Source organism: Tachypleus tridentatus, chromosome 9 (assembly GCF_004210375.1).
Source record: "Tachypleus tridentatus isolate NWPU-2018 chromosome 9, ASM421037v1, whole genome shotgun sequence".
In the NCBI taxonomy this organism is placed as follows: domain Eukaryota; kingdom Metazoa; phylum Arthropoda; class Merostomata; order Xiphosura; family Limulidae; genus Tachypleus; species Tachypleus tridentatus.
Window position 1 is genome coordinate 20,210,193 of NC_134833.1, and position 23,979 is coordinate 20,234,171.

At 36.3% G+C, this 23,979-nt stretch overlaps 1 protein-coding gene across 7 annotated transcripts in view; it reads right to left on the reverse strand.

Annotated features, from left to right (window-relative positions):
• The window catches only part of LOC143224815 (protein TANC2-like), a 150,477-nt gene that overhangs the window by 112,241 nt on the left and 14,257 nt on the right, over window positions 1-23,979 (reverse strand). For 5 of the 7 annotated variants that reach the window (XM_076453145.1, XM_076453144.1, XM_076453151.1 and 2 more), the window contains exon 1: window positions 1,618-1,755. The exons of 1 other annotated variant lie outside the window; for it this stretch is intronic. The gene's annotated coding sequence lies outside the window, so the exon portion shown is untranslated. Of the gene's footprint in view, window positions 1-1,617; window positions 1,756-23,979 lie in introns of those variants that run through there. One more of the 7 variants, XM_076453147.1, reaches the window with a different exon arrangement.

Genomic DNA, 23,979 nt, shown 5'->3' on the forward strand with positions numbered 1-23,979 from the left:
AGTCTTACACTGCTAAATTAGGGACGGCTAGCACAGATAGCCCTCGAGTAGCTTTGCGCGAAATTTAAAAAAAAAACTCAAAAAACATACAAACATATATGTATCAAGCAAAATGAAAGACAAACGGTGGAGCAGTAAATAGAATATATATTGAAATGTTTTCTTAATATGTCTTATCACACGAAGAGGATGATAAGAAATGACAAATGTTTCTAATTCACAAATGACGCCAATGATAAGTTGTGTTGTACAATATTAACAGTAAGTTTGAACAAGCTGATTGGTTGATATCATTGTACAGTATGACCAATCACGGTTTAAAATAAAAAAAGGTTTTGGGTAAAAATAAATTCAAATTATCAGATTTACGAGAACATATCATACAGTAGTGTAGCTAAGGGAAGGGAGCAATCGTCCCTTCAGTTGACGAATTGTGGTGAAAAATTTGGAAATGTAAAGACCTTAATAAAAGTAAAAATCCTTCTCTTAAACCGGCTGGAAACGTGCTGCTAGAACGTGCACGGTTATTGTTTAGAGAAGTCCAGTTACGTTTTTTCATGTATTTAGTTATTTAAAGAAGTCCGGTGACACTTATTTCATGTATTTAGTTATTTAAGAATGTCCAGATACACTTATTTCATGTATTTAGCTGTTTAAATAAGTCCAGAGACGCTTATTTCATGTTCTTAGCTGTTTAAATAAGTCTAGAGACGCTTACTTCATGTACTTAGCTGTTTAAATAAGTCCAGAGATGCTTATTTCATGTACTTAGCTGTTTAAATAAGTCTAGAGACGCTTACTTCATGTACTTAGCTGTTTAAATAAGTCCAGAGATGCTTATTTCATGTACTTAGCTGTTTAAATAAGTCCAGAGATGCTTATTTAATGTTCTTAGCTGTTTAAATAAGTCCAGAGACGCTTATTTCATGTACTTAGCTGTTTAAATAAGTCCAGAGATGCTTATTTCATGTTCTTAGCTGTTTAAATAAGTCCAGAGACGCTTATTTCATGTACTTAGCTGTTTAAATAAGTCTAGAGACGCTTATTTCATGTTCTTAGCTATTTAAATAAGTCCAGAGACGCTTATTTCATGTACTTAGCTGTTTAAATAAGTCCAGAGACGCTTATTTCATGTTCTTAGCTGTTTAAATAAGTCCAGAGACGCTTATTTCATGTTCTTAGCTGTTTAAAGAAAATTTCAAATGTTTTGCTTCCAACCTCCTGAAAACACTCTACATACCTCACTTATTAAAGACAAGTCACAGTCGCAAGGTATTCTTACACATGTGCAAATGAGTTAAAAATACGAGAAGTGATATCAACGATACACCTTGAGTTAAAGCTCACAATTAAATAGCTGCATTACCTAAGAATAAAACGTAGAAAAATATAGTATTTTAGGTTTTACTTCGCAGTATCTCAACCGGTAAAAATTACTCAAGACTTGTAATTCGTATACGGAAAATGTGTGCTTATATTTATTTCTCAATAAACAGACACGGTTATCAGTGTCAAACTGACAGTGATGAAAAATAACAAAAACGGAAAATTAACCGTCAGCTGTATAGTTTACAGAAAACCTAAAAACAAATATTCAGGTTTAAATATTATGCTTACCTTGGCTTGGTTTTAAACCAATTTAGCTGAAATACCTTTATGAATATCACGGAAAATAAATAACCAGTACTCGTCTCTTCCTTCCACACTCACTGACGACAAGTGAATGAAGATATTTGATCAGACTCATTCACCTCCCGTTAGTTCACGTGGATTTCTAGAGCGCATGTCTGTGACGTTTCAAAGGCGTCTCTTCCTCAGAGGCTTAAAGTAACACACACTAGTTTGATGAGTCAATGCATCTACTTCTGACACGTGCTGTGTTTATAAGCCAAAGTCTGCAGCTTGTACTAAGTTTTGTTTGAAGTTGAGTACACGGAAATTTAATGGGCTATCTATGCTCTGTCCACTACGTGTATCGAAACTCGGTTTCTAGCTGTGTAAGTCCGCTGGACTGCTTGTACGGAGGCAAGCTTTTCGGTAAATATACTATACCTGAGAAAATATTATTAACTCGTTTCAAAGCGTTAAAAAGTTTTTAAGTTTAATACGTAAAAGAGTCAATTTTCAAAATATGTTCGAAGCAAATGAATTATAACGCTGGTTATACGATACTCAGAAAAACAGCAAATATTGTAATCGGAGCTCCGGGTAGCAGTCGAGCATTATGAATGTGAACGTAAAAAGTACTACAGATAAACTGTGACATTCATAAAGAGTTGACAACAACGACAAACATTAGGACTTATCTCCTGTTCTTGCCGTAACTCGCATCTTTTCATTTTTATGAGCATGGCCAGGCGGTTAAGGCACTCGACTCGTGATTACGAGGGTCGCGGGTTCGAATCCCCGTCACACCAAACATACTCGACCTTTCAGCCGTGGGGGCGTTATAATTTTATAGTTAATCCCACTGCTTGTTGGTAAAAGAGTAGTCCAACAGTTGGCGGTGAGTGGTGATGACTAAATACCTCTCCTCTAGTCTTACACTGCTAAATTAGGGACAGATAGTGCAGATAGCCCTCGTGTAGCTTTGAGCGAAATTCAAAACAAACCAAACCGTAACTCACGTCATTTCATTGTTATGAATTTTGTGTAGTGGAAAAGTTGTTCTATTGTCCTTATTGGTCGATAGCTTGTGTGTTTACTTCTGCAATTTGTTTTGCTTTCTTTTCTCCAGTAAAGCTGTGCTCAAAGTCTCAGTGGGCTTCCATTATCTGTCATTTTTTCATTTGTTTTTTATGGAGGGAGGGCAAACTGATATAGTGGTTAGGGTGTCCGGACTGATAATCTGAGGATTCCTGGTTTCTGTTACCACTGCTGCAGTAAATACTCTCTGTGGCTGCACTACAGTAGTTTCTGTCAAATCACACTATATGGTTAAACAAAAATAGCCCAAGAGTTGGATCTCCTGCTGGTACAGCGGTAAGTCTACGGATTTACAACGCTAAAATCAGGGGTTCCATTCCTCTCGGTGGGCTCAGTAGATAGCCCAATGTGGCTTTGCAAAAAGAAAAACACACGCATACACTCTTCTAAGAGTTGGCGGCGGGTGCTGTTCATTAGTTGCTTTGTCTCTAGTCTATCAGTTGAAAATTAGTGATGACTATGCGCAGATAGCCCTCGTATAATTTCACCTTAAAGCTTATGTACCTAGTTTGAGAATATTCCTTTACGTAATATAACCCTTCACCTACAGGACTGTTGTTGAGATTTTGTATCTGATGTTCATTCGTCAGGTGATTAAAAAAGAAAAATTAAACTGCAAATTGTGATTTTTTTTATCAAATCACTATCTTTGTTTTTGCCTTCGTAAAATTATAGCAAATGTATATAACTAGTTCTAACTTGTAGTAACAACCATTCTGATGCAACAGCTTACATTACGGTTACGACTGTAGATAATGAAAGATCTTTTAAAACGGTCAATCTTATCAGTCAGTGCACCACAATTCATGTGGATAAAACAGATAACATGTCGAGGCTTGTTCAATGAGACAACTAAAACAAACATTTATTATCTATCGTACGATATTTCTCAATGGTAATCTTCACTCTCTTTGTGGTACATGTATATATATAATCTTATTTGCATTTGTAACTATGACCAAAAGGTTTGCATAACCTTAGAATTTTAGGAATAAGACATAACTAAACAAACATAATTTGGAAACTTTATTAAACATAATTTAACCAAAGATATCTCAACAGTCTACTAGAAACTATGATAGCAGAATTTACTAGTTTCACTTCCAGGATTTTTCAAAACGTAATCCTCTCAAACATGGACTCAATGAGGCGCTGAAGAGTCAAGTAGTTCTTTAGATATGGACTCAAAAAGGTGCTAAAGGACTGGTTTATTCTTTGCATTCTTCCTTGTTAGATATGGATTTAGTAAGAAAGTAAAGAATCAAGTTATCATTCAGATTTCTCCAGTTTCGATATAGCCTTAGTAAGGATCTAAAACAGGATTTAGTAAAAAGGTAAAGAATCAAGTTATCATTCAGATTTCTCCAGTTTAGATACAGCCTTGGTATGGTACTAAAACAGGATTTAGTAAAAAAGTAAAAGAATCAAGTTATCATTCAGATTTCTCCAGTTTAGATACAGCCTTAGTAAGGAACTAAAACAGGATTTAGTAAAGAAGTAAAGAATCAAGTTATCATTCAGATTTCTCCAGTTTAGATAGAGCCTTAGTAAGGATCTAAAACAGGAATTAGTAAAGAAGTAAAGAATCAAGTTATCATTTAGATTTCTTCAGTTTAGATATAGCCTTAGTAAGGATCTAAAACAGGAATTAGTAAAGAAGTAAAGAATCAAGTTATCATTTAGATTTCTTCAGTTTAGATATAGCCTTAGTAAGGATCTAAAACAGGAATTAGTAAAGAAGTAAAGAATCAAGTTATCATTCAGATTTCTCCAGTTTAGATATAGCCTTAGTAAGGATCTAAAACAGGAATTAGTAAAGAAGTAAAGAATCAAGTTATCATTCAGATTTCTCCAGTTTAGATATAGCCTTAGTAAGGATCTAAAACACATGAGTTGTTTTTACATTCTTCCATGCTAGACATGGACTCAATAAAGCCTTAAAGGGCCTAGTTGTCTTTTAGTCTTCTCCATTGTTCAACAAGTTGTGTTCGACTTGACCAGGAATGACCAGATGTTTAGGACGCTTCACTCGCAATTTGAGAGTCGAAGGTTCGAATTCCAGTCATATCAGACATCGTAGTCTTTGCAGCCGTGAAGACTTTATTTTATAACGGTCAATTACATTATTCGTTGATAAAGAATAGCTCAAGAGTTGGTTGTGGGTGATGTCGACTGGCCTCCTTTCCTCTAGTCTGTTATTGCTAAGTTACGGTCGACTAGAGCAGATAGTTTTCAAGTAGTTTTTCGCAATATTCAAAACGAAACCAAAGTCTCCAAAGTCTCAGCTTAAATTACGGAAAAAATAATCAGAAGATGGATTTCTATCACAACGTTTCGATATGATACAGCTTAAAACTGTTTGTACTTACAAAGTTCGCATGCACGATTTTTACCGTGTTCATTACATATGTGGCATCGCACATAAAGAACTGTACCTCTGAGCGTTTCTGAACAGTTCAAATGAGTACTTGCTTTCAATATGTTGTAGGTAAGCTGTGTATTTAAAGTTCGCATCGTATCTCACTTCTCTTGAATATAAAATAAAGAGAAAGAAACGTTTATTACAACATAACGCAACAAAGATTTTAATTTTTTGGACAAGCTCGACAGTTTCTTTTCCATAATTAAATTTTCAGTTCGAATTACGCAATGCTAAAAGGCGTTATACAAACAATGCAACTTTAAAATGAATCATTTAATACGTAAGAAGCCAGCCACGCCACAAACTTGAGTAGTGTTAGCTTACATAATGAGGGGGTTTTTACACATAAAATAAACAATAACACAATTCACAACGAATACCATCCAAGGACATGAGTCAGTTTGTAACCGGCTACAGTCGTGAAGAAGTTCACTAGGGGGCGTGACGCATACGTGGGATGGGGGTATGGAATCGTGAAGTTTAAGGGACAGATTCTAGCTGACTGTTTACTCAAGAAATATAACGGATATTTTGTTGCTTTGTTTCGGTCCAAGTATTTCAAATTCAAAGCGATTCATGATACGCTTATACGGAAAATCTACTGTAATTAGCATAAAAAGTGACTGACTTAAATTTGAAGGACTTTCACGATCGATCTCCACAAAGTACACGAAGTGGGACTTAACGAATATGATAACCCTCTGATTTTATAACGATGTCTCTAATATATCAACTAAAAATAGAACACCTTATGCAGTTTTGGTATATCTTGATGGTTAGGATGCTCGACTTATATCCGAGGTCTTCGGTTCGAATCCCCGTCATACTGAACATGCTCGCCCTTTCAGTTGTGGAGGCGTTGTAACGTTCGATCAGCTGGTAAAATAGAAGTTGGCGGTTAGAGATGATGACTAGCTGCCTTCCCTCTAGTCTTACACTGGTAAATTAGGGATAGCTAGCGCAGATAGTCCTTGTGCAAATTTGCACGAAATTTAACAAAGAAACCTTTACAAGTAGCAACAACAAATCAGTCCACCGCTAGGACAGAGGTAAGTCCACAGATTCATAATGCTAAATTCAAGTAAGGACACAGCAGATAGCTAGATGTCGCTATGTTAAGAGAAACATACAGAAAATATACAGGTATTTATCAGGTGATTTAGTTCTTTATTTTCTCGTATCGCCCTCAATACATATTTGATATTATTTAAAACTTCTGTTGCATTTTTAATAATTGTTCCTTTTCAAGAAACACACTGAAGATTGATTTTTGTTGTTTTTTTTCACAACTATATGTTTATGTTGTTTTTAAACTTCATGACAACTCCTTAAGTAGTACCGAAGTTAACTCTAATGAATTAACTTCTTACATTGTACAGAGGAAAGTATGGCCACGTGGTTAGGGAGCTCGATTCACATCTGAGGTCGAGAGTTCTAATTTCCGTCATATTGAACATGTTCGCCCTTTTCGTCACGTAGGCGTCGTAATGTTCGTTCAATTCCATTATTCTTTCGTAAAAGAGTGTCCCAAGAGTTGACGGTGGGTCGTGATGACTAGCTGCCTTCCTTCTAGTATTTCAATGCTAAATTAAGTATGGCTAGCGCAGATAGCCTCCATGTAGCTTTGCGCGAAATTCAGAACCAACCAAATCTACTCCAACTTTCAGTGTTCTTGTCATCGCTTTGTTTGTTTATTGTCAAGCGCAGAGCTCCAATGTATACCCGCCCATCGCGGGTATTAAAACCCGTATTTAAGGCTATAAAATACTCATACTTGTTGTTGAGTCACTAGACAGGTGAGGAGGGCGTTATCTCATATGAGTTTCTATTCAAAATTTATTTTAGTTTGTGTTACGCGTATGTCCCCCTGATATATTTTACCCGTGTTTGTTTCAGTTTCTTTTCTTCCATAGATATCCCCTAATATATTTTACACTTGTCTGTTTTAGCTTGTTTTTCGTTCCACGCATTTTGCTTATTTTTATTAAATTCCATAAATAAGCTTTATTTTTTTAAAAGGCGGAGACTTGGTGATCGCAACGACTTCTAGAAACTTCCATGTAAATCCAACCGTTAGTTTCATAACACTAAAACGTTGAAGCAAAAACAACTTTGCGATTTGCGTCTTTAACCAATTACAATGTTATCTTATACTAAACCGTCACTCAAGAAAACACGTGAAACGACTCTCTGGACAATAAAACGTTTTCGGTCGTACAAGTGCTGCTAGGCCTGATTTAATTGGTTAAATATTTATTTTTGATAAGGTAAGATAAATTAGCCAATAACAAACTGGTTTCACTTTTATTTTCTTGTACACCTGACATTTCAGATCGATGTTTCTTTTGTTTTAATATCTTGACTAATTACTACATGCCTCTAACAAGCTTGTCCCAGACAAATACATGATTCTTTAACATTGTCCTTTACCTACAACCCACACTCTCACTTCGTTTAATTAAGCTCACGTAGGTAGTTAACACTTAATAATTCACTAAGGGCACAGCCGGGTGCGAGACACCAGCAGCTCTCCAGTGGCACAGCGGTGTGTCTTCACAGTTACAACGGTAGGAACTGGGGGTTTCGATAGCTGTGACACGTAGAGCACAGATAGCCCAATGTGTAGCTTTGAGCTTAAATTACAAACAAATAAACACGGGCACTGGCATGCGCTAGCGCCATCTGTCGTGCAATCCTATTCCCTCCAAGCATTTATAAATATAAATTAAAGCAATTTTAACTCAACCATATGCGACTTCTCTTCATGAAAAATAATTTTTTCTTGGAAAAAAAAAACACTTTTCGTCTGATCTACACAGAGAACCTGAAGATCCCATGTTTGCAGAACAATGATACCTATTAAGAGTAGGCCTATATCTAGTAGTTTCATAATTAGACGTTCATTATTAATATAAAATAGGTTTTGTACGAAACTCGGTCCGGTCTAGATTAGCAATAATAACGTGATCAAAAAGCTCAGCGTTAATATCCTATACATATAGTCGGTGTTTAACTACCACAAAATATAAGGTTGCTTGTTCGTATTTTGTTTTCTTCTTTCGAATTTAGTGCAAAGCTACTCAAGTGCTATCTGCGCCAGCCGTCCCTAATTAAGCAGTGTAAGACTAGACGGAAGACAGCTAGTCATCACCACCCACCGCCAACTCTTGGGCTACTCTTTTACCAATGAAGTGGGATTTACCGTAACATTGTAGTGCCCCCACGGCTGAAAAAGCGAGCATGTTTGGTGTGACGGGGATTCGAACCCGCGATTTTCGGATTACGAGTCGAATGCATTAACCACTTGGCCATGCCAAGTTCGTAGTTAAGCACAGAGATACAAACAATGAGGTATCTATGCTATGTCAAGCACGGGTCTTGAAACCTGGTAAAGTTGCAAGTCCGCAGATATATCACTGAGGGGCAGAAGATAAAGATCCATACATATACAAGGGTCATTTACCTCTGTTATAAAGACAGAGAGAGAAACGTGAATACGTTCTAGCGATTCGGAGTTATTGTAAAGAAGAATTTATTTAGAAAAGTCGTTTCGCCGCAGTTCTCTTTCAGTTGGACGTATTTTAACGTTTCGTTTGTGTTATATTTATTAATACACATATATCTGAAAGTCACTTTAAACTACTGTATCGCGACTGCGGTGCATTTTTAGCTTTAAGAGGATGCCATGTCTAAAGCGTGCTACTCCTCCTTACAAGCTTTCCATAAGACACCTAAGATGACAGCTTTCTAGTGATCGTTTCAACAATCCTGCAACTTAACTAATGTGTTTCTTTATGAAGTAACATGGGCATCGGCGTCATTTTCCAGTTGTTTGAGATACGCGATTTACAAAAAAGGATCGTAGAAAAAAAAAGCCTATGTATAAGTGACATATGGTACTTTTCCATGACGAGATCCTTTTTCATTACGTTGCATACTATTGCTTAGGATATATGGACAACTTTTGCAGCTGATCTTTGTATTTGTGTATTCTCACTTGTTGTAAGAAGCTGTACTTTGCTTAGGACAGCTAAGATACGTCTTCGTGATGACCAAAATTCCACTTGAAGTAAAAATGTATTGTCAAGACGGTTGGTATGGGTATTAATACTGTCATTAAAATAATGTACAGAACAAAGTTTTGACTTTCTTAGGTTAACCTGAAGATGACCTAAGAAGGTCGAAACGTTCTTCTGTACATTATTTTAATATTTTAATTGAAGTGCTAATACCTATATTGGGAATATATTAGAACAAGACTTGTTGAAGGTCTTTCTGTGAATTAGTTCTGGGTTCTCAAGTTGATACATATTCATTTGATTTCCAGAGTTGTTTAGTAGAGGGGATATTCAAGTTCTGGAAATTATAAAACCCTGATCAAAACAAATTTTTATGATATGAATGCACGAATATTTTGTGTCGGAAAGATTGTTGCACACCTTTCCCAAAATTGACAAATTTTGGAAAGGGTGTGTGACACTATCTGCGAAAGCCCAACATTGATAGAAATAATATTGATACATAACATTCCACTGCGACTTTTTATCGGCTGTAGTTTTTACGTAAATTGATGATATGCTTATTCAAAATAGTTTTATATAATGTTTTGAATTTTGCGCAAAGCTACACGACAGCCATCTGAGCTAGCCGTTCCTAATTTAGCAATGAAAGACAAGAGGGGGAAGAGTGCTGGTCATTCATCACCCACAACCAGCTCTTGGACTACTTTTTTACCAACGAATAGTGAGATTGACTGTCACATTATAACGTCTCCATGGCTGAAAGGGCAAGCATGTTTAGTGTGATGGGGATTCGAACCCTCGACCCTTGGATTACGATTCGAATGCCTTAACTACCTGGCCATGCTTCGCCGCCTACGGAAAAGAATCTAAAGTAAATATTAATATATATATACATATATATAAATTAGTGGTACGATTCTCTCTTTAAATGCATATTGTACAGTGTAGCGCTAAAATAACAATCAAAGAAATCGAATTCGGTTCGTCACAAAATAAACCAGCTTCTGTTTGTCTAATCAGTTGAATGCTATCTTACTAACGATGTCTCTAACAGAAGTGTTTATTATGCGAATAAATTCAAATAAAGATACATATTCAAATGTGTCCAACGAAGTTTGTTTATAATTTGGTTTCAAATATCTCACAGAATTCTAATATAAGTAAGCTTGTTAATTCATATAGAAGTACAAGAACACTGATAAAGTCTTTGGATAAAACTTATCTTGATATTGTTCGTTATAACGAACCAAAGGGTGATACATTTATTATATATATGATTAGTTAGAGCTTATATATATATATATATACACATGTATGTATAGTTCTTTTTTTCATATAATATATTTTTGTAATAAAGTTGTTGTTTTTTGAATAAAATATATTAACGTAAAAAAATGTTCAACATATCTCAACACAATTCGCAAATTTTGCCGAAAGTTTCGCTGTACTGTAATAACAGTACAAACACTTTGTGAAACCAGTTTGTGTTCTATCTTCAGGTTTTATTATTTGGCTTCGCATAGTTTCAAGGTTTAAATAAGTTTGCTAGTTCCCTTCGTGATAAACACCTAAAATTAGGCTTCGAAAACGTGTTTTTGCTACATGAAGCATGACCTTCGATAAGAGGTTTTTATTTCACTGAGGAAGGTACATTTAAAAATCGAAAAAGTGACACGAAAGTATCTAACCTCTATAAAACAGAGAGGTCACGTATTCTGGAGATGTGCCTTTGGCTATATATCTAGAAAATCTGAAGGCTGATAAAATGTGGGTTAAATAATAAGTTAAAGTTTAAAGAGGCCAGTCAGTTTTTTGAACGCCATGTTTTACCACGTTCAACTTGAAGACTGTTTCACTGTGAAATAAATATCGCATACATCTACCTATATGGTCCGGCATAGTCATGTGGTTAAGGCATTCAACTTGTAATCTGAGGGTCGCAGGTACAAATCCCCGTCACACCAAACAATCTCGCTTTTTAAGCCTGAATGGGCGTTACAATGTGATGAACAATCCCGCTATTCGTTGATGAAAGAGTAGCCCATGAATTGGTGGTGATGACTAGCTGCCTTCCCTCTTGTCTTAATTAAGGACAGCTAGCGAAATTAGCCCTCGCGTAGCTTTGTGCGAAATTCAAAACAAACCAACCAAACCATTTATTTTTTGCGAGGCTTTCCGTATGATGAGACTACCAATAAATGTTTGTAAGATAGAACTTCAAGCATTAGAAGTTTCATGAAAACGATTAAAGTAATACCAATCTCCGTCATTTCGATCCTAAAAGAGTTAGTTATAGAAAAGTGAGATTCTTAACATTATGAGAAATCAAATAGGAAATAATAATATGAAATAAAAAATATCCATCAACCATTAAAATACATACTTGTATTTTAAAAGAAATCAACTTGAAAATGAATGACGTACATAGACTTGTAAAAAAAAATTAATATGCTAACATATGTGATTAAACAAGAGACATACTTAGCCCACTAGTCCCAGACACTTCTGTGCCATGCTTTCTAACATATGTGAACAAGAGACAGCTCACAGTCCCCACTTCTTGTGACTTTCTAACATATGTGAACAAGAGACAGCCCACAGTCCCCACTTCTTGTGGCTTTCTAATATATGTCTACAAGAAACAGCCCACAGTCCCCATTTCTTGTGGCTTTCTAACATATGTCTACAAGAAACAGCCCACAGTTCCCACTTCTTGTGGCTTTCTAACATATATCTACAAGAGACAGCCCACAGTCCACACTTCTTGTGGCTTTCTAACATATGTCTACAAGAGACAGCCCACAGTCCCCACTTCTTGTGGCTTTCTAACATATGTCTACAAGAAACAGCCCACAGTCCCCACTTCTTGTGGCTTTCTAACATATGTCTACAAGAGACAGCCCACAGTCCCCACTTCTTGTGGCTTTCTAACATATGTGAACAAGAGACAGCCCACAGTCCCCACTTCTTGTGGCTTTCTAACATATGTGAACAAGAGACAGCCCACAGTCCCCACTTCTTGTGGCTTTCTAACATATGTGAACAACAGACAGCCCACAGTCCCCACTTCTTGTGGCTTTCTAACATATGTCTACAAGAGACAGCCCACAGTCCCCACTTCTTGTGGCGTTCTAACATATGTCTACAAGAGACAGCCCACAGTCCCCACTTCTTGTGGCTTTCTAACATATGTCTACAAGAGACAGCCCACAGTCCCCACTTCTTGTGGCTTTCTAACATATGTCTACAAGAAACAGCCCACAGTCCCCACTTCTTGTGGCTTTCTAACATATGTCTACAAGAGACAGCCCACAGTCCCTACTTCTTGTGGCTTTCTAACATATGTGAACAAGAGGAAAAGAAACGCGTTACCTTATCATGCCCTTTTTATAAATGAGACTATGGGGTTTTAATGACCTCGATAAATTACTGAAAATCAATGTCTTCAAGACAAGCAGTGATATACTGAAGATATTGGATTATGTTCAGCTCACAATTGTATTTAAAAGAAGCAAATTAAACAAAAATTCTGATGACGAGAGTAACTGTGCTACTTAATTCTATATATAACCAACAGGTGGTTTAGTGTCAATAAATAATATTCAAAAAAGAAACAATGTTGTTCGAATTTGGTTTCAATGATGACGAGAGTAACTGTGCCACTTAATTCTATATATAACCAACAGGTGGTTTAGTGTCAATAAATAATATTCAAAAAAGAAAACATTGTTTTTCGAATTTGGTTTCAATGATGACGAGAAAATCCACTTGCAGAGAAAAATATGTACATAAAAACGCCTGGTTTGGGTTGAGAAACTTTTTTATGAGTTTGGTTTGTTTTGAATTACTCGTAATGCTACACGAGGGCTATTTGCGCTATCCGTCCCTAATTTAGCAGTGTAAGACTAGAGGAAAGGCAGTTAATCATTACCACCCACCGCCAACTCTTGGGCTAGTCTTTTACCAACAAATAGTTGGATTGACCGTCACATTATACCGTCTCCATGGCTGAAAGGGCGAGCATGTTTGGTGTGACGGGGATTCGAATCCACGTCCCTCAGATTACGAGTCGAGGACTTTAGTTACCTGACTATGTCAGACCTGTGTTATTTGGGACCGTCATCTCTTGTCCTTGAAACACGTGATTTTACATCATTATGATTCGTTCATTGAGAACGAAACGTGTTTTCAGGATCACAATAGTTTGTTTATCAAAACAAACCTGTTTTCACGATCGCTTTACATTGTACATCGAGCACAAAATACATTTATATTCTGTGCATGAAGAATAAAACGCGTGTTTAAGTTGTATTTGGTCCATGAAGATCACAAAACAGTGTTATATTTGAAAAGTGAAAAATACGAATAACGTAATTTCTGGATTTTCAACTTATATTTTTGCTGTGGTATATGTCTGTGCATGTATATGCGTGTGTGTAGGAGTTAAACGTCGTGTATGCATCACCATTTATGCAGTATATATTTTCTAGAATACAAATTGTGAGAAAGTAGCCTGACAACAACGCATTTGGCGTTCGTATGCTATAGGATGTCACTACTAACTGATCATTTTTGTGCAGGGTATGTACCCTTTTAGGCTTAGAGTTTTCATATTCTCAAAACGTAAAGATGTGCTCATGTAAAAGTTTCTAGACAGATATATCCTCTGTATTTAAAGGCATTATAAAACAAAGAAATGAGGATCAACTTGGGGTACCAGGACCACCTACAAAAATACAAGCAACAAGTCGTACCATAGACATGATAAATAAAATAATGCGTATTTTAAAACAGGTGAAAATTAAAAACAAACATAAAGGTAATTTGCAAACTACTTAGTTTTCCAGAGAAACACTGTGCAGTATAATAATGAAGAAAGATATGATGTATTTTGGACATAAAAGCCAAGCAACTAAGCCTTTTCAATGCAAACCATAAAACATGGCTGTTGTCAGTAGCATATCTTCAGATAGAAACATGGAGAAATGGGTTATTATAACGTATTGAAGCTTCAAAAGCATTTTAATATTGTGTACTTAACATCACTATGACATAATTGTTTTTTTTTACATTAAAGTTGCCCGCTTTTCAAAATTCCATTCGAAAATTTTGAAACAACATATTGCACTAAAAAATTAACGCTGTAAGCAAATTCCACATATTTTATACTAAATTTTAAACAATTAAATAACAGCAAATTAATACAACAAAAATAACGGCTTCTCTCCGAATAAATAATGATTTCTCAGTTCACAGCGGGCCCGGCATGGCCAAGCGCGTTCAGGCGTGCGACTCGTAATCTGAGGGTCGCGGGTTCGCATCCCCGTCGCGTTAAACATGCTCGCCCTTTCAGCCGTGGGGGCGTTATAACATGACGGTCAATCCCATCATTCGTTGGTAAAAGAGTAGCCCAAGAGTTGGCGGTGGGTGGTGATGACTAGCTGCCTTTCCTCTAGTCTTACACTGCTAAATTAGGGACGGCTAGCACAGATAGCCCTCGAGTAGCTTTGTGCGAAGTTCAAACAAAAACAAACAGTTCACAGTATTTTTTAAAAAGAAGACAACGACCGAAATCGCAGATAGTATAAGGTTATAAACATATGTCTGTTTCTATTTTTTTTTTTTTTGTTATTTCGTTGGCATGTTTATGTAAATAAATCTGAGTATGTTAATTTCAGAATTACTCATTGTATGTGCCTACTTAAAATCTGTACTTTTGAAAATTCTCATAACGAAGTAAGTTATGCGCGAATATTAATTATTTGCTTTCAGGATAAAAATCTAGTGTCCAAAAGATAATTTTTCTGAATCTCGAATGTTCTATATCATTATACAGTTGATGATATGTTTTCAGTATGATATATAAACATTACGCGAATGAATATGCTACGTGGCAGCACCATTCTGCTCAGAATGGTGGCTGTACAAAAGAAATAAATGGCTGTACGACATAAATTATAAATATCCCTATGACTCAACAACCGTATCACCAGTGTATTCAGGAAAAGTAAATAATAGCACTTGACTGTGTGAATTTCTAGTTTAATGTTACAAAATATGTTTGTGTTTTTAATTAAGCAAAAAGCTACACAATGGGCTACCTGTGCTCTGCCCACCACGGGTATCGAAAGCCGGATTTTAGCCATGTAAGCATGTAGACATACCGCGGAGCCACTGGGAGCTATGAAATGTGTACTGAATGTTTTAGTTTTGTAACTTAACTAAAATAAAGTTTTATTTATTATTGGTTTTGTTTGTTTCGAATTTCGCGCAAAGCTACACGAGGGCTATCTGCGCTAGCCGTCCCTGATTTAGCAGTGTAAAGCTAGAGGGTGTGTGTGTTTCCTTATAGCACATTAGGCTATCTGCTGAGTCCACCGAAGGGAATCGAACCCTTGATATTAGCGTTGTAAAAACCAGATGGAAGGCAGCTAGTCATCACCACCCACCGCCAACTCTTAGGCTACCCTTTTACCAACAATTAGTGAGGTTGACCACCACATAAAAAAGTCCCACAGTTGAAAGGGCGAGCATGTTTGGTGTGACGGGGACTCGAACCCATGACCCTCAGATTATAAGTCGAGCATCTTAATTACCTGGCCATGTTTTTTATTATTATTCACCTTGCAGTTGCAATGAAAAAGATTAGGTTTTTTTTCGACACTAGTTATTATATTATCACGACACTGAAAGTTTAAGAAATCGCATATTAATGCATATATACATATTGGAGCAAGTTACGTGTAAATCATTTCACACTTACTTAGTGTTATATTATTTCACACCTGTATAAGCTCCTGATTCGCCAGTACATCTGAAGGATGGTTATTGATAAGTGAAAGTAATATAAATAATAAATAATTTTTAACATGGAAAAAAAATTAATGTAACTAAATGATCATCAGCGACTGCATCTGTCATTTTGGTGACTTGAGGAGTCCATGTATTGATGAAAAGGCCTAACTGGTACTGGGTATAAAAGCTACAGGATAGTTAATATATCTTCACTGTCTTAATTACCTTCATTTATAAATACTTAAACTTCGAACAAAACTTAAGCATTTGTATATAGTTATACTTTGGAACTACCTTCTCGGAAATATACAAACCGCATTCCCTATGCTCACGACGATGAATCGAACACCGGTGTTTTATTGTTTTAAGCTCTTACATTTCCCTTGAACCACCGGAGGGACCGCAACCAGAAATTAAAATGATATCATTAGTGGCATATTTTTAATTTTTATTGACCTCATGTAGTTGATGTTGCTTTTCTATTTGTGACTTAGGATAAGGCTGAAAGCTTATATATAAATTATAAAATTTGGAGTTCGATCCCAGCGGCGGTACAAGTTTACAATAAAGCAACTCGTTTTAACATGTTGTCAATTAACTACTATGAGGTGTGACATTGATATAAACAAATACACAAATTACAATAAGATTTGCATTCCAATGAGATTGCAGTTAGAGATATTGCTTGTCATAGTTATTTGTTCCTATTCGTAATAATATATTTTAAAATGTTTTTTAGGAAGTCCTCCGCTAGTACAGCGATAAGTCTACGGATTTACGACGTTAAAATCAGCGGTTCGATTCCCCTCGGTGGACTCAGCAGATAGGCTGGTGTTGCTTTGATATAAGAAAAAATACAAACGCTTTTCAGGAAAATATGAATAGAAATACAGTATATTATTGTTTGAATTACGTTTATATCTTCTCCCATATTATTGGCTTGGTTTGTTTTGAATTTCGCGCAAAGCTACACGAGGGTTATCTGCGCTAGCTGTCCCTAATTTACCAGTGTAAAACAAGAGGAAGGCAGCTAGTCATCACCATCCACTGTACACTCTTGGGCTACTCTTTTACAAACGAATAATGAGATTGACAGTGAGTTTATAACGCCCCCACGGCTGAAAAGGTGAGCATGTCTGGTGTGACAGGGATTCGAACACGCGACCCTCAGATTGCGAGTCGAGTGCCTTAACCACCTGGCCATGCCGGGGCCTCAAATAATTATGTTCGAATAATGCGATCAGCAAGAATATCCAAAAATATCATCAAATGCAAAAAAAATAAACGAATTAACATCTGAATATCAAGATAACTTTATAATACAGAATAAATACAGTATTGAGTTATAATAATACAGAATAAATACAGTATTGAGTTATAAACAAATAATGATTCAATATGAAACTTGTTAAACATTATTACACGTTCTATTTAGTTCCTAAAATCTCTTATTTGTTTGGTTATAATTAAACACAAAGCTACACAATTGGTTATCTGTGCTCTGCCAACCATACGTATCTAAACTCGGTTTCTAGCGTTTCAAGTCCGCAGATGTATTGTGGTACCACTGAGGGGGGTTCCTTAAAACAACTTTTTTGAGGTTGTTGTAACAAACAGTAATAAAAATAAATTGAATAACTGGTGAATTTTGGACAAACTCAAACTCAGGAAGTAATAATTTTGAACAAACTCAAACTCAGGAAGTAATAATTTTGGACATACTCACGTTCAGGAGGCAATAATTTTAAACAGATTCACACAGAGGAGGTAATCAATTCTAAACATACACACGCAGGAAGTTATTGCGGCTATGAACCGTCAGAGTGCTGACCACGTGCTCAAGTAAATCGAATAAAATAAGTGTCTGATAAAATTCGCGTTCGGCTATATATTTCAATTGCCGTTTTATAACTATCGAGACACAATCGGGAACATGGAATCAATCTTAGTTCCCATAAACTTGAATTACAAGAAGTTGTGAACGTTCAACTGAGTTCAATATAATTGAGTTAAAACACCCTTAGAATTGTGACCGTGTAAGAAAGCGTAAGTTCATTTTCTTGTCTAGTGTAGAAATAGTCACAATAATACATAGAACCAGGAAATACAATACGAACTTGAAGGAAACCAGCTCCTGTTTGACCTTTACAAGTCCTAGAACAAATAATAGCCTGCTTTGTCGAACACAGTTATTTTAGCAGTAGCTTTATTTAATCATAGCTCTATTATGTAAAGGCCCGGCATGTCCTAACGCGTAAGGCGTGCGACTCGTAATCCGAGGGTCGCGGGTTCGAGCCCGCGTCGTGCCAAACATGCTCGCCCTCCCAGCCGTGGGGGCGTTATAATGTTACGGTCAATCCCACTATTCGTTGGTTTTGTTTGTTTTGGAATTTCGCACAAAGCTACTCGAAGGCTATCTGTGCTAGCCGTACCTAATTTAGCAGTGTAAGACTAGAGGGAAGGCAGCTAGTCATCACCACCCACCGCCAACTCTTGGGCTGGTCTCTTACCAACGAATAGTAGAGTTGACCGTCACATTATTACGCCCCAACGGCTGATAGGGCGAGCAAGTTCGATGACAGGATTCGAACCCGCGACCCGCAATTTATAATATTAAATTAAGTATTTAAGTATTTCTTATGTATTACTGAAGATAAATCGTTTTGAATTATGACAAATCACAAATCGTCTTATGGGTGTAGGAACTCAGAATAAAATTTAGTAATGGTACAAAAATATTGTATGAATTATGTAAGAGACCCGGCACGGCCAGGTGGGTTAAGGACGCCCGGCACGGCCAGGTAGGTTAAGACGTGCGACTCGTAATCTGAGGGTTGCGGGTTCGAATCTCCATCACACCAAACATGCTCGCCTTTTCAGCCGTGGGGCGTTATAATGTGACGGTCAATCCCACTATTCATTGCTACAAGAGTAGCCCAAGAGTTGGCAGTGGGTGGTGATGACTAGCTGCCTTTCTTTCAAACCAAACCATCCTTGGATTCTCCAGAGTCCCAAATTAAACCTTAAAATATAATTGTAAGAACCACCTCTATTTATTTGGACGCATGACATAGTATTGGACTTAGTGCTCTATTCCCCGCGAGATCGAACATGACATTTTAGCGTTATAATTCACAAAGTCAGTAAGACATAGAGGTCTGGCATGGCCAGGTGATTAAGGCACATGACTAGTACTCTGAGAATCGCGAGTTCGAATCTATGTCACACCAAACATGCTCGTCCTTTCAGCTGTGGGAGCGTTATATGTGACGGCCAATCCCACTATTTTTGGTAAAAGAGCACCCCAAGAGTTAGCAATGTAAGACTAGAGGGAAGGCAGCTAGTCATCACCACCCACCGCCAACTCTTGGGCTGGTCTCTTACCAACGAATAGTTGACTACCTGCCTTCCCTTTAGTCTTACAATACTAAATGAGGGACGGCTAGTGCAGGTAGCCCTAGTATAGCTTTGCACAAAATTTACTAAGAAAATAACTCTTTTTGTTCAACTTTTATTCAGTCCAAGTGAATGAAAAAATCTGCTGTCGTCAAAATAAAAAAAAATATTTGGCAGTTCTGTTTTTTATTTATAGCATAAGAGAAATAAATAACTGTTCTGTACTATATGGAAGGTTTAAATAGTTTTGTGCCGGATAATTATTGTGATGTATGTTAACGAACCACAGTGTTAAAACTAATTCAAGCGATGTATTTGAGGCGCCATCTTAAGATATATTTAGTAATTAATATATAGCAGTTATGTCTGTCCAAAATGTGTATGTTTTATGAATGGTAGTAATAAAAAAATATTAGAAGGTATTCAGAACTGTTCATTTTAACATCAACAACGTTAAATGCTCAGTATGTCATTTGCGAAAACGCAATGTTAATCACAGTAAGCCCTTAAAGTCAGAAACGTGTTTCTGCTCTGAAACGAAATCAGGACACAAAAAAGCTTTATTTAAACGTGTTAATTGTTGTAGTATTTGTGTTAACTTCAGAATTACGTTGGTTAACAATGTTACGTATCTTGTTTCAGATTCGACCGAACTGTTACGAGATGTACAACAAAACCGTTTGTAATTTTTTTCACACGTACGGTTTTCTGTTTCTCAAATCACTCCAGTCAGTTTTGGAGTTCTCGTTCTCTTGTATTATGAGCGTCATTACAAAACGTTTAGTGCGTTTTTTTTAATAAACTGTGTTAAAAACAGTCAACTTTGAACAAAGACTGCACTTTCTAATTAATCGAACCAAACTGAACTTTCAAAATCAAACTTTAAATATATATTTATTATACGATTATAACAATAAATTCGAAAGGGGGCAGACGTGTTCTAGTGGGCTCGAACTAAGAATCAGAGGCCCTTGATTCACGTCCTGTTGTCACATATACGAACTCTGTAGATTGGAGCCCTGTGTGTATGATAAGAGTAACAGTAAAATCTCACTATTCAATGGACAAGAGTAGTCCAAATGTATGTACGACTATACAGAGATAGTCCTTTGAGAAAACTTCCATAAAAATAAAACTAACTCTAAAAGAACTGAACAAGTTGTCCATATACCTATAAAACAGCTTAGGCCGAAGTGTGAATTTTTTTTTTTCACTGAAACACATTTTTCGTGGCACATTTATAATATTACACGTTTATAGAGATCACCATTCTATTCCTATTACCTACAAAAATGTTTAGTACACGTTACATAACGTGTAATATAATGTAACATACGATATAGTATTGAAAAGTCGCTGGCAATAAGACTAAATTTACGTGAACAATACTATATTTTCTCATATCAAGAAGAGACAAAAATATTCGAATTGATTTGTTTGTTTGTTTTGAATTTCGCACAAAGCTACTCGAGGGCTATCTGTGCTAGCCGTCCCCTAATTTAGCAGTGTAAGACTAGAGGGAAGGCAGCTAGTCATCACCACCCACCGCCAACTCTTGGGTTGCTCTTTACCAACGAATACTGGGATTGACAGTCACATTATAACGCCCCCACGGCTGAAAGGGCGAGCATGTTTGGCGCGACGGGGATGCGAACCCGCAACCCTCAGATTACGAGTCGCACACTTTAACACGCTTGGCCATGCCGGGCCCTACGAATTGATAGGATGTGTATTAGATTCTATGGCTAAACTGTATTGGAACAGATTAGCAGAGCATGAAACAACTTTGGAGATTTTAGAGACTGTACTTTCGATAAGACTAAATAGTTTTTCTTCCAGTGACTTTAACGATTCTTGTATTTCAAAGACCTCTCAGAGGAATGAAAAGTGTTGTGTTTTTTGTCTGAGCATGTCTATGGAGGGTTATCGAGGAACAAACCAATTAACCTCCTTGGTTTCGTATTGTTGAATGATAATAAAAACAATACTGTACTTTGTAAATAGAGGTTATGTCAGAAACAAAGAGTAGCCTCAGGTCAGTCGTGTCCAAAGCGCAAAACGTGCGTATAACGCTTGCCAAACTAAATATTTCTTTAAAAGTCGCATATCCAACATCTTTCACTATAACCAACCTGGCAACCTAATACCAGACCTTCTGAGACTCCCACTGAAGTAACAGGCATTAAACTGTTATAAAGAGGTTATACTGTGGGATATCGGTAAACGGTATACACAGAGCAGATAACCTATTGTGGCTTACCTTAAAACAAACAATTCACTTATGTTTCACAAAATCCTCGCGAGAGAAACCATTGTGTACTTCTAAACAAACGTATAATTTAAATTTAGGTAGCTTTTGTCTTATTATATATTAACCCATCTCCAAAACAATATTTTTTTCTGGTTTCAGCTGAAAAACGACTTTGACCTGACCCGTCTTTTTATTTTCTTTATAAGAAGTCATTTTTTTTCGATCTTCTGTGTTATTTTGTTTTATTTTTTATACCTATAATTGGAAATACTTTCTGTTAAATATATTTATCCGAAGAATTCTGTTTATCTGCGTCGCTAAATATAGATATATCACCAACGATATTTTATCCACGTGGCTCCGCACAGAATTACTAGTTGACAAGTGTTAATACGAGCACTCAACACACTAGCCTAGCCTTTATTAGCTTCCACCTAAACCAGTAACCGGATTTTACGTGTCCAACGTTACAGAAAAAGTTCGTGGCTCAGCCACTCTTGGGTAATGACCTGTCAAGTACATATGCAATATTCTAAATAAGAAAGACCCGGCTGATTATGACTATGACGTTACCTTTATCTGCTTTTAGAATTTTTACGTTTTTGTCTTGGTTTAGGTTTTTAATGGAATTAATGTCTCTTTTTGTAAGATTGTTTTTTTATCTTTCTGTTTTGTGAAATTATGTTGATGGTTTTGTGAGAAAATTCTTTGAAAAAATCGTTTAAGATGTTGTTTTTAGGTGTTTCTGGAAAATATAAATTTTTAATTTTACCTGGGAAGTTTGGCTGTTGGACGACAATAAAATTATCTAAGTTGTCTTCTTTCTGTCGGTTGTTTTTGGTTGTTTCCTTGTTTTTGTTTTCTGTAGAAAGTATCACAAGTCTCCTGGCTAGGTCTTCTAAACATGTTTTGATTTCTATGGTTGGAATGTACCTAGGTGCTATTGCGAAGTTGAGTCCTTTGTTAAGTACATGTATCTCGTCTGTGTTTAATTGTCGGTTTAATTTTATTACACAAGTTGAAACACAAGCAATTAACACAGCATTACATCCACCACTATACTGGTACAGATATGTAGATGATACGGTTGCGAAATTCAGATCTACAGAACACACACTTAATTTTTTCAATCACATTAACTCTATACATCCTAACATTAACTTCACATGTGAACAGGAAGAAAGCAATCAAATATCATTTCTTAACCTCAAAATTACAAGAACCGACACACAATTCAAAAGAGAAATCCACCGAAAAATCACCCATACTGGACTATACATTCCTTGGGACTCAGCACATGAAACAAAACAAAAACTCAGCATACTAAGAAACCAAATAAACACAGCCATAAAACTATGCTCACCAGATAAAATTAACGATGAATTAGACAAAATAAAACAATACCTCATCAACATCAATAAGTTTTCTCAATAAAACGTAGAAAACGCACACATCTTGACAGAAAGCAAAATCAACCAACAAAGTAAATATATCTCACGAATCAAAAAAATCACGAAACCATATACTGCTGTATACCATATATTCCTGACATCAGCAGACAAATAACCAACATTTGGCAAAAACTAGTAACAAAATATGACATTCCAGTTAATACCAAATTTATTCAAAACCAGGCACAAAACTGAGGTCTTTACTATGTAAAACGACACTGACAAACACCACACCAACATTATTTATAAAATACAATGTGATAACTGCCACGACTTTTATATTGGAGAAACAAGTAGAAAAATGGAAACCAGATTCAAAGAACATAAAAAGTCACCTTCACACGTTTTTGAACACTGCAAGTCAAATAAACACAACATAACCATAGAAAACATCCAAATACTAAATAAAGAAACAAACATAAACAAACGCAAAATTAAAGACGCCTTACTTATACAACAACGTAAACCCAAAATAAACCAATACAAAGGAACACCTTTATACCTATATTAAAATAATATAATAAATAATAATAATAAAATAAGCAATTATATATTCAAACATCCAAGCACGCCCTCTACATTCCGACACTCAGTTACACAACCCCTTCAAACATGTGGTCAGCTATCGGTCAGTTATCTCTTTCTTTCTTTGTGAACCTGACGATGACCGAAGAAGGTCGAAACGTTGTTCGCTCCTCTATATAGTGCTTTCTCTATCCATACCAGCCGTTTTTACATATATATTATGTACGCTATGTTCACGACGATGAATCGAACACCGGTGTTTTATTGTTTTAAGCTTTTAAATTTCCCTTGAACCACTGGAGTGACCGCAACCAGAAATTAAAATGATATCATTGGTGGCATATTTTAAATTTTTATTGACTTCATGTAGTTGATGTTGCTTTTCTAGTTGTGACTTAGGATAAGTCTGAA